General features: G+C 48.0%; 1 pseudogene; it reads left to right on the forward strand.

The window, feature by feature from the left end:
• The window catches only part of LOC145632202 (uncharacterized), a 124,045-nt pseudogene extending 121,167 nt beyond the window's left edge, over positions 1-2,878 (forward strand).
• Positions 2,879-11,300: the final 8,422 nt, after the last annotated feature.

Genomic DNA, 11,300 nt, shown 5'->3' on the forward strand with positions numbered 1-11,300 from the left:
CAGCTCAACAGAGGCAGCCGATCTGGATAGAGTGTTGTCCTCTGAATTTGGGAGTGCTCCTCAACAAGAGGAGGAAGAGGTCGAGAAAACGGCCGAGGGCGAAGCGGCGGCCGCTGAGGGCGAGGAGGCGGCCGAGGAAGATGTTGCCAACATTGACAACTTCAAAGATCCGTTCGCCTGTACAGCGGGTAGCACGGCCTTGGGCTACCTGAACTACAAATTTGAGACGTACAAGGCATTTCTCCACCTTGGGGAGGGATTTGAGATTCAGCCTCCAAGGAAGTCACGCGCTGTGGCTGCTTGGGAGGAAGAGAGGCCGCGCCAAAGGTCCTTTAGCGTTTATAGGGCGGCCTTAGATGTCGTACTGCGCTTTCCTCTCCACCCTTTCGTCCGCACAATCCTGGACGAATACGACATTACCCTCTTCAAGCTGATGCCGAACAGCTGGTTGAACGTCTTTGGGTACTTGGTGACATGCATCTGCAAAGGCTTCAAGTCGTACTTTGCAGTCTTCTATGAGATGCACTCACTAACCAAGCTGGACGCGGACACGGACGGCTGGTTCATTCTGAGCTCCACCAGGGACTACATGATGGTGGTTGACCGCGTCTCCAAATGGCGCGACTAGAAGCACCGATTCTACCGCATTAAGACCAAATATGTTGAATTTAACTTGTGGATGAATCGGTTTAATGCTGAACAAATTCAGCTTAGACGTGGGGACCTCAAGCCTGATAAACCACCCGTCCACCCCAGCCAAGAGCACCAGCTTGAATACTTCAAAGTCAAGAGGGTGAGGAGGAATGGCAAAACTAAGCGCGTTCCAAGCAATTGGGTCCCCTTATCCAGTTGGCTACGGGATCCCACGTTCATGTCCGCCTATGGCCTGTACAAGAACTTGCCCCAAGGTGGATGCATGAACATATATATTTGCACATACATAGGTTATTTGAAATTGAAGGATTTTCTAACACTTCTTCCTTTTCTTTTACAGCTGAGGTGTACAAGATGCTGGACTCAGAGCAGAAAGGGGAAGTGAATATATCGGAGATTGACTTGGCCCGCTACAAGGCTCGTCAGAAGCTGTACGAGCAATCTAAAGAAGTAAGTATATTCACCTCCATTTCTTCTTTTCGTCCGTGCTGGGATGCTCGGAAGGTCCTCCCTTCTGGGTTCCCACGGACGTATTCTTGCGTCTGTGTTGGCATTACGGAAGAGATCTTCTTCCTAACTAGGCACGGCCAATCAATTGCATTATCTTGCTCACTTTTTGCTAACTTTTGCCTCTTCAGCGGTCAACTCCGACCCCTAGGTCCAAACGGAAGCAGTCGTCCCCTGCCTCCAAGACGGACAAGGACGGTAGGGCGTCTAAGCAAAGGAAGACGGTCGCATCCAAGACCACTTCCACCATTGCAGCCAAGACCACGTCGCGGACTGTCTCTAAGCAGTCCAAAGGAGAACAACCCCGGCTGAGTGATAGCGGGGCCTCCAAGTCCATGGATCCGGCCACCACGCCGGTTTATGATAAGTTCGAGAAATCGGACAATAGGGGTAAGTCGACCCCGGTAAAACCGACCGGGCCAGAAGTGACTCCGCCCGTACAAAGAGTCAACGAATCTAATTGGCTTAAAGTCATTCAGTCGGCCGGCGACCAGCCTGGCCGAACGGGTGAAGAAGAGGACGAGCCTGCGCCGCCTCCGTCATTCACCTTCCACCCCCCAAGCTTCTCCGACGGTCAGTTCAAGTCCTCTTGCAATTTTTTTTTTTATTTTATTTATTTTTTTTACTTAGCTTAAATTAAACTCTTTGCGTCCGCGTGTAGATATTACGGAGGAGCTACAGATGAAGCTGCCTGGCCAGTCCCTTACTAGGGCGTACAGGAAGGCCATGCGGGAAGCCATGGCCCGGGCCGTCCCTGCTGAGCAGCGAGATAAGCTGCGGGGAATACATGAGGGCTTCCTCAGCCCAATGATCAACTGCAGCGCTGAGGTAGCTTTTTCAACCCTCATACTGAGGACCTTTCCTTGTTCTCTGAATTTCTTTGTTCCCTGATTTACTAAACCGTTTTTCTTGTGCGCAGATTTTCTTGCGACTCACCGCCTTCCTTGAATGGAAGGACAAAGAAAACGAAAAGCTGAAGCGCTCCTGGGAGAAGGTCCAGAAGGCCCAGGATGCTGTTACTGGGGAAACGGTCGTCCAGCGCCGATATTTTGATACCCAGATCAACGCGCTGTCCGACAAGGCAACGCGTCAGGCAGAAGATCTGGTGAAACTGGGTAAGGCCCTCGAACAAGAGACCTTAGCCAGGGACACTATAAGGCAGGAGAGGGATCAGGCCCTCTTGGACGGCCAGCGCTGGAAAGAAGGGTTCGAGGCCTCAGAAAAGCTCAAAAGTGAGGTGGCCTTAGCCCAAAAACATTTGAAAGATGCCCTGGACGAGGCGGACGCACTTAGGGCCGAGGTGGAGACTTTGAAGAAGTCCGTTGAGGACTTATCTCTACTGCTGAAGACACCTCGGGCCCCTAGCACAGACGAGGTCGTCCGCATTGAACAGAACGCTAAGGACAGACTGAAGAGCCACTTCTTTGAGGCGTTCGAGCTCATGGTGGACGAAGAGGAGGCGGCCTTTTTTCAAGAGCGCTTCACTAAACGCCTCAACTTCGTCTGCCTCAGGGAAGAACCTAAGAAGGCTGGACAGCTTTCTCCTGAGTTGGACGTCACACCAACAACCTCCGAAGATGAGGAAAATGAAGAAGTGGCGGACGGCAATGACGGTGAAGTGGAGAGCAAGGAGGCGCTAGTTGAGGACGTGTCCCTTGCCGCTTCTCAAGATCCCGCCCAAGTCCAGGATCTAGCTCCAACCCCAGCCGCCCCCTGATTTTCAGCTTTTTCTACCTTGTTTAGTTAATTTCTATTTTCTTTACCTGCCGCCTTTTCAAGCGGTTTTATGTAAGATACTTTGCCGCCCTTTCAGCGGTCTTTTTATTAATCCAAGTTTTCTATTTTGCTTCATACTATGCTAATTTTACATTTAACATGTTTTTGCTTTTTCGTACGCGTACTTTTTACACGTTTTTGTATCCTCGTACAATTTGGGGGGTATGCCCCTTTATTCGGCGTTCGCCTAGTCCATATTTTAAGTGGTTTGATTGACTTGGTATAATTTATACCTTAGGGGGTATGACTACTAGTAAGTTAATCAAATCATAGTAATGATTGCCCTTGGACTAGGTGATACGCCGAATCAACACATTATTTGGCCGTTCAATTAGCTTTATGTGAGTTTGTCCGTTGAAACTATCGCTCGGACGCGCTCAAAAAATTTCAAGTATGATCTCAACTTAAAATTTCTAATTTGGCTGGGCTGGAATGCCTAGGTATGCCCTTGCCCCATTAGTGGGGTTTCAAAGGGTATCTTACCTTTTTCGTCCGTCTCAGTGAGGAACGGACGTATACATGTGACTTTAAGGTCAAGTCACTCGTTCTTATTATTATTATTATTACGGAAATTTCACCAAATGCCACTGAGCAATTTAAAAATTCACCAAATGCCATCGGACTTTTCAGAATTCACCAAATGCCACCCAGTTTTTAAAAAATTCACCCAGTGCCATTAATGACCAACGGTCGTTAACTCCGTTAGTAATTAGGGGTTAATCATGACACGTGTCATGACATAATTGGATCATTTATCTTAATTCATAAAAATTAAAAAAAAAAACAAAAAAAGTTAAAAAAATTTTTTAAAAAAAATCCCCAAAATTTTCCCAGCCACCCCGACCACCGCTAAACACTAACCCCTCCCCCCATCTCGCCGGAAAACGGCTGGTCACCACTGGAACCACCAACAATCGGCCGGCCGACCATGTAGCTCCCCACCCGACCTACCGCCGACCCCCAAAACCACCCACGCTGCTCGTCCCGACCCCAAAAACCACCTACACATCCGCCCCGACCCCAAAAACCACCCGTAAAAAGCCCCTCCTCCCTTTCCCCACCCTCAAAATCTGTCGTTTCGACGGTGGGAGAAGGGAGGAGGGGCTTTTTACTGGTGGTTATTAGGGTCGGGGCGGTTGTGTGGGTGGTTTTTGGGGTGGGTGATGCTCGTGTTTGCGGTTTTATGGGGTCGGGGGAGTTTGTGAGGGAGGTTTTGGGGGTCGGCGGTGGGTCAGGTGGGGAGCTACATGGTCGGCCGGCCGATTGTTGGTGGTTTCGGTGGTGACCGGCCGTTTTCCGGCGAGATGAGGGGAGGGGTTAGGGTTTGGCGGTGGTCGGGTGGCTGGGAAAATTTTGAGGTTTTTTTTATTTTTTGTTTTTTTTTATTATTTTTTGTATTTTTTTTTTAACTGTTTTTGTTTTTATTTTTTTTTAAAAAAAATTTATGAATTAAGATAAATGATCCAATTATGTCATGACACGTGTCATGATTAACCCCTAATTACTAACAGAGTTAACGGCCGTTAGTCATTAATGGCACTGGGTGAATTTTTAAAAAACTGGGTGGCATTTGGAAAATTCTGAAAAGTCCGATGGCATTTGGTGAATTTTTAAATTGCTCAGTGGCATTTGGTGAAATAGCCGTTATTATTATTATTTTTTATTTTATTCTGCGACCGGGTTGCTATGTTGCAAGCAACCTAATCACAAATTTCACGCTGCATCTCTGTGTAGACTATGACCGTACTACTAAGCATAAATATAATGGAAAATAATATAACAATGTTTAACTTTTCATTAATTTGTCAAAATTACATTGTTGTGACCGTACGGCTTACATTGCTCGGTCAACAGACCTAGCTGTATATAAAGCTTTTGGCTAAGTACTAAACATAATATTTCTTCAAATTGTCAGTATTCTATGTACGCGAAATTGGTCGGTCGTTCATGGCTTCGAGACGGTAAGTCCCATCTCGAACTTCCTCCCTGATCCGATACGGCCCTTCCCAGTTTGGGGTCAGCTTTCCATCTTCATTTGCTCGTCCCACAGCCTCCATCTTCCTTATGACCAGATCTCCCAATTTTAGCGGCCGCTTTGATACTCGACGATTGTATGCCCTTGTCATCCTTAGGCGATAGGTTTCGTGTCTAAGCGTCGCGTTGCCCCTAGCTTCAGGAAGGAAGTCTAGGGCGGTCTTCATGGCTTCCCAATTAGCCGCTTCATCATATAGCATCACCCTAAGGGTGGGCTCATACATCTCAATTGGGAGGACAGCCTCGGCGCCATAGACCAAGAAGAATGGAGTTTCTCCTGTGGAGCTCTTGGCCGTGGTTCGTATGGACCATAACACATTAACCAACTCATCAGCCCATAAGCCGCCTGCCCTTTCAAGCTTGCGCTTAATTCCATTGGAGATCAACTTGTTATATGCCTCTACTTAGCCATTGGCTTGTGGTCAGCCGACTGAAGCAAAGCAATGAGCTATGCCCTGGTCCTCCAACCATTCTTTGAGTTGAGGCGTTTCAAACTGGGGTCCATTGTCGAACACCATAGACTGAGGAACGCCAAAGCGTGTAATGATACTCTTCCATATGAAGGCTGAAACATCTGTCCACTTGATGCCCCGTACAGCCTCGGCCTCCACCCACTTTGTGAAGTAGTCTACTGCTACAAACACATAACGCCTTTGACCAGATGCTGGTGTGTACGGTCCTAAAATATCCATCCCCCATTTGGCAAAGGGGAGCGGACTACTGATGGCCGACAGACTGTTGGCAGGGCGGTGGATCAAGGTTGCAAATCTCTGGCACTTGTCACATTTCTTTACCATTTTCATGGCGTCCGACTTTAAGCTCGGCCAGTAGTAGCCCAGATGGGCAGCCTTTTCAGCCAAGGCTCGTCCTCCAATATGAGAGTCGCACTGCCCCTGGTGAAGATCGTCCACGACATCATGTACTTTCTCAGGAGTAATACACTTCAGGTACGGCTTTACAAATGCCTTTTTAAACAACTCCCCCTGCTTCATTTGGAACCAGGCCGCTCTCTTTTTCATCATCCAGCTCTCTTTGGGATCGGCCGGGAGTAATCCATCCTTTAGATAAGATATGATCCCTTCCATCCAAGTGGAGCTTCTATCAATGATATGTACCGGCTCGGCATCAATACTCCTTCTTTCCTTTACCTCCCAAAATACCGACCTGGGTGTATCACATGATGCTGAGGATGCTAATTTAGAGAGGGCGTCCGCCTGATGATTGGACGAACGAGGAACTTGTTGTAGAGTAAAATGATCTAGGCCCTTAGCCTCCTTCTTTACAATTTTCAGGTATTTCATCATAGCCGGCTCCCTTGCCTCGAAGTCTCCATTCACCTGGCCAACTACAAGTAGGGAGTCCGAGCTTACATCAATTTTTGTTGCTCCTGCCGCCTTACACATTCTAAGGCCGGCCAGGAGGGCTTCATACTCGGCCTCATTATTGGAGGCTTGAAACTAAAATCTCAGAGCGTACTCAAACTTATCTCCCTCAGGAGACTGACATATGACACCTGCACCACACCCAGTAGTTGTTGCACTACCATCCACGAACACCTTCCAAATCTGGTCTCTGGCCAGCTGAAGATCTGGCCGAGTCATCTCAGCTAAAAAATCAGCAAAGGCTTGTCCCTTGATTGTTTTTCTTGGCTCAAACGCAATGTCAAAGCCTCTCATTTCCAAGGCCCACTTGAGCATACGACCACTTGCCTCTAGAGTTGTAAATGGCTTCTTCAGAGGTTGGTCTGTGTAGACCACAATTGAATGTGCCAAGAAGTATGGCCGCAGCTTTTTCGGTGCCATGTATAATGCCAAGCCAAATTTTTCAATAGGGGGATACCTCAGCTCAGCGTTGTGAAGTACATGGCTGATAAAGTAGACTAGGATCTGGTGGTCGTCCCGTTCAGCAAGCAGGACGGCACTTAGAGAGTGTTCAGAGATGGCAAGGTAGATAAATAGCTTCTCACTCTTGAGTAGACTGACGAGCCGAGGCAATGTATAAAGGTGGCTTTTTAGCTGTACGAATGCTTCCTCGACCTCCTCTATCCATTCAAACATGGATTTCTTCTTGATGGTTTGAAAGAAATAACGGCACTTATCCCCTGATCTAGACAGAAATCTACCAAGTGTTGCTAAATAGCCGGTCAATCTTTGTACTTCCTTAATCGTCCTTGGTGACTTCATGTCCAGGACGGCTTGAATCTTTTCAGGGTTGGCCTCAATTCCACGCTGATCAATTAAAAATCTGAGAAATTTACCGGACTCAACACCAAAGACACATTTCTTTGGATTTAACATCATCTTATGCCGCCTGAGTTCGGTAAAAGTTTCTCGCAAATCCTTCAGATGGTCGGCCGGCTCTTTTGACTTGACAATCATGTCATCAATGTACGCCTCCATATTCCGGCCGAGCTGATCTCTGAAGACTGTATTAACAAGTCGTTGAAAGGTAGTTGGGGCACTCTTAAGGCCGAATGGCATAACTTTGTAACAGTACAACCCCTGCTCAGTTACGAACGCTGTTTTCTCTTGATCTTCTTCCCATAATGGAATTTGATGGAATCCGGAGTATGCGTCCATAAAACTCATCAAGGCATGCCCGGCCGTTGAATCAACCAGGCGGTCGATTTTGGGAAAGGGAAAGCTATCCTTAGGGCATGCTTTGTTCAAGTCGGTGTAATCCACACACATTCTCCAAGTTCCATTCGGCTTCTTCACGAGAACCACATTGGCTACCCAGTCTGGGTAATAACATTGCCGAATGAAACCGGCGTCCAACAGCTTTTTTACTTCAGCTGCGGCCGCCTGATTCCTCTCTTCTCCATGATTCCTTTTCTTCTGGCGGACAGGCTTAATGGCTGGATTTACAGCCAGCTTGTGCACGGCCAGGTCAGGGCTTATTCCTGGCATCTCACTAACATCAAATGCAAATACATCCTTGAACTCTCTCAGCAGTTGAATTAACTAATCCCCAAGCACACCCAAAGCTATAGTGCCCACACTAACCGTCAGACCTGGTTGATCGGGGTCAAGCACTATATCTTGGTGACTGCCGGCCAGCTGGGGTCGTAACTCTTTTGGTCGACTGACATTCATTAGCTGCTATGCTTTCTCTATCTTAGCCGCCTTACGCTTCTGGCCGACCTGGTGTGCTGGGAGTAAGGTTCCTTCTTCTTTTGGCTCGGACGCCTTTGGTCCGCGCGCTGTAGGCTTAACGGCCAACTGATTACATTCCTTTGCCATCTTCTAACTCCCTTGGATTATCCCTATTTTTCCGTCTGTCCTCTCAAACTTTAGCAGCATTAGGTGAGGTACAATGACTGCTTTGGCTGCATTCAGTGTAGAACGGCCGGGTATGACATTATATCCAGTCAGCTCTTTCCCAACTAGGAAGCGGACAACCATATCTCTTCCTTCCCCTTTTTGCCCGAAGCGGACGGGTAAATCTATCCGCCCAACCGGGTGGATAACATTCCCCCCAAATCCGACCAACGGGTGAGTAATGTCCTGAAGAACATCCTCGGGGAATCTTAGATTCTTCAAGGCGGCCAGGCTGATGATATCAGCCGCACTACACGTATCAATCAATATTCGTCCGACCTTCAAATTAGTTATCTTCATAATGAATACCATGGGATCATTGTGCAGAGCTTTGACTTCCCCCCGGTCGACCTCACTGATGATTACTTCGGGAAAGGGTTCGGCCTTCACTGAATCCGCTTGCATCACCTTTCCCAAGTTCCGGGCATCCTGCTTGATCCCCTTCATAGTTGGGACGCTTGAGGAAAATCCCCCTGATATCAGGGCCACAAAGCCTGAGTCAGTGCTATTCCCATCATCTTCCTTGTCTTTATTCTTATCATTTTTCTGTCTTTGCTCGGACGTGTTGTTTGTCCGTGTGTAAGTGAATTTGGACTTCATCACATAAGAATTCAGCATGCCCTTCTCGGCTAGCTTGTCCAACAGTCTCTTCAAATTGATACAATCGTTTGTGTCATGTCCCACGTCCTTGTGGTAATGACAGTACTTGTTTTGTTCCTGTATTGGGCCGGGCCTCTCAGCGGTTATGGCTTTTCAAACTCAAATTTATCCTTGATTTCCATCAAGATAGAATAACAGTCCTTGTTGAATTCATACTGAGGCTCGTACGTCTTGACCTTCTTGGACTTCTGCGGCTGGGCATCAGCCACTCAGACTTCTTTTCTCTTTTTTCCTTCTTTCTTTTGGTCGGCCGAGTCTTGCTGAGAAAGTTTCTTCTCATCCCCCTTGGCCGGCGCTTTTGATTTTGTGAGCGAACAAAAGTCCGCCGCTTCAATATAGGCTTCGGCTTCCCACAAAACATCTGCGTATGTCCGAATATTTTTCCTTACCAGGTCAAATTTAAAACCATTGTGCCTTAATCCCCGAAGAAATTCAGAGTAAGCCATTTCATCTGGAAAATTATGAATTTGGGCTTTTTCTTGGTTAAATCGCTGGACGTACGAGCGTAGGCCCTCATTCTTCCCCTGGACGATTGTCGCCAAATTAAGGCTAGTCTTTCGAGGCGGTATGTTGTATGAAAAATTTCCCACAAACAGCAAACTAAGGGTAGTAAAACAATTGATACATCCGCCCGGCAGGCTGTTGAACCAATCTTGTGCCACACCTTTCAAAGTGGTCGGAAAGCATTTGCACCAAGTAGCATCATCTACACTTTGCAAGTACATCAGGTTTCTGTACGAGGTGATGTGTTCTTCTAGGTTGCCCGTACCATCATAGGCTCCCAAAAGTACACTCTTCACCTTTGGCGGTTGAGGGGCAGTTAGAACATCTTGTGAAAACGGAGGCGACTTATCTCCCAGAGTCAGTAGGCGCATCTGACAATCGATGGGTTGTGGCTGCACGGACGGTCCAGCCAGGTAGGGAGCATGTTCGTACGCCTGTCCGTAAGGCCCATATTGTCCGAAGACTTGGGGATTCGGCTACATCAAGCCATTGAACCCCTGAGGAGGTTGATATTGAAGTGATTGGGCTAGAATAGGAGTTGGAGTATGGACAACTGGAATAGGAGTTGGGGTGCGGACCGCCTGACTTCTTTTGGAGATGGCCGTGTTGGTATATTGGGAGAGAGAATGATTTGAAAAATCATCCAGCATAGTTGGGGTTGAGGCCGTGTCCGAGTAGGCGGCACGTTCCCGCTGCTTATGCCGAAGGTAATCCCTTGCGTCCTTCCATCGTCTAGACGGCTCAGGCTCCTCTCCTCGAGGCTGCCTACCCCTCCCCTTAGCCGACTGTGTTTTCGCCAACAAATCAGAAAAATTTGTCCGTGGCACCCTTGGGGACCTTCCAGTCGGCCTACGAAAGGGAGTGTTTCCAGCGTCCGTTGCATGGACTACTTTGCTATGTGCTTTCTTTAGAGCCCTCTGTTCCTCTCTCCTGGGCGGCTGCCTAGAGGTAGAGGCTCCATTGCTCTCAAACTCCTTCCTGAATTTGTTAAGTGCGGCCTTCAGAGAGGCTGCGGTAACAGGAGGGTCATCAGCTTCTTGAAATGTGGCTATCAGCGGATCGCTGGTATGGATTGTAGGGATTATATCCTCTACATGTCCGTCTTCACCTGGATTAGGTGTTTGACCGTCTATCGCCATAACGTACGAGTATCCCCACAGACGGCGCCAAATGTTTCGGGTGTTTTTTGGATTTCCTCAGATACTGGTCATGCTCTCCTGGCAACGAGACGGTCCGACCAGCTAAACAACGAATATTCCGGTTGTCGGAATATTCGCCTCCGACGATCAAGTTAGTGATCGGAAACGGAAAAGGCTAGAGAGAGAAAGTAGAGAGAAGTTGGAGCAATTAATGCTCTTTTTGTTGTAATGTCTTAATCCACCCCTCCCATCATAAATGATTGGGGTATTTATAGGGGTGGGACTCGTGCCCCATTCTAGGGTTGTACCCTAGAATTGCATGACGTGATTGGCTGCGCAATCAGTGAATGCCACGTGTTACTTTGGGGGCGCCGCTTTGCGGCTTTCAATGATATCTCTCGGGATTTGGGCCCTGACGTTATTAGGCCTCTTTTGCGTGCTAATTTCAGGGGAACACATGCCCTAAACACGTGGCATCTTCTTGTAACGACACGTGTCACCCTCTAACTGGGCCACGTGTCGCTACGAAATTGGCCTGAGCCTTTGAGTGCTCTTAAGCTGGACGCGTGGCATCTTCCCATAATGACACGTGTCACCCTATAACTTGGCCACGTGTCGGTACGGGACTGGTCCACATATATGGGGTATTTTTACCCTCAACAACTATCATCCTCAGTGCTAGACCCTGAGGCGGAGCTTTCACCGT

Source organism: Chenopodium album, chromosome 1 (genome assembly GCF_948465745.1).
Source record: "Chenopodium album chromosome 1, dcCheAlbu1.1, whole genome shotgun sequence".
Classification (NCBI taxonomy): Eukaryota; Viridiplantae; Streptophyta; class Magnoliopsida; order Caryophyllales; family Amaranthaceae; genus Chenopodium; species Chenopodium album.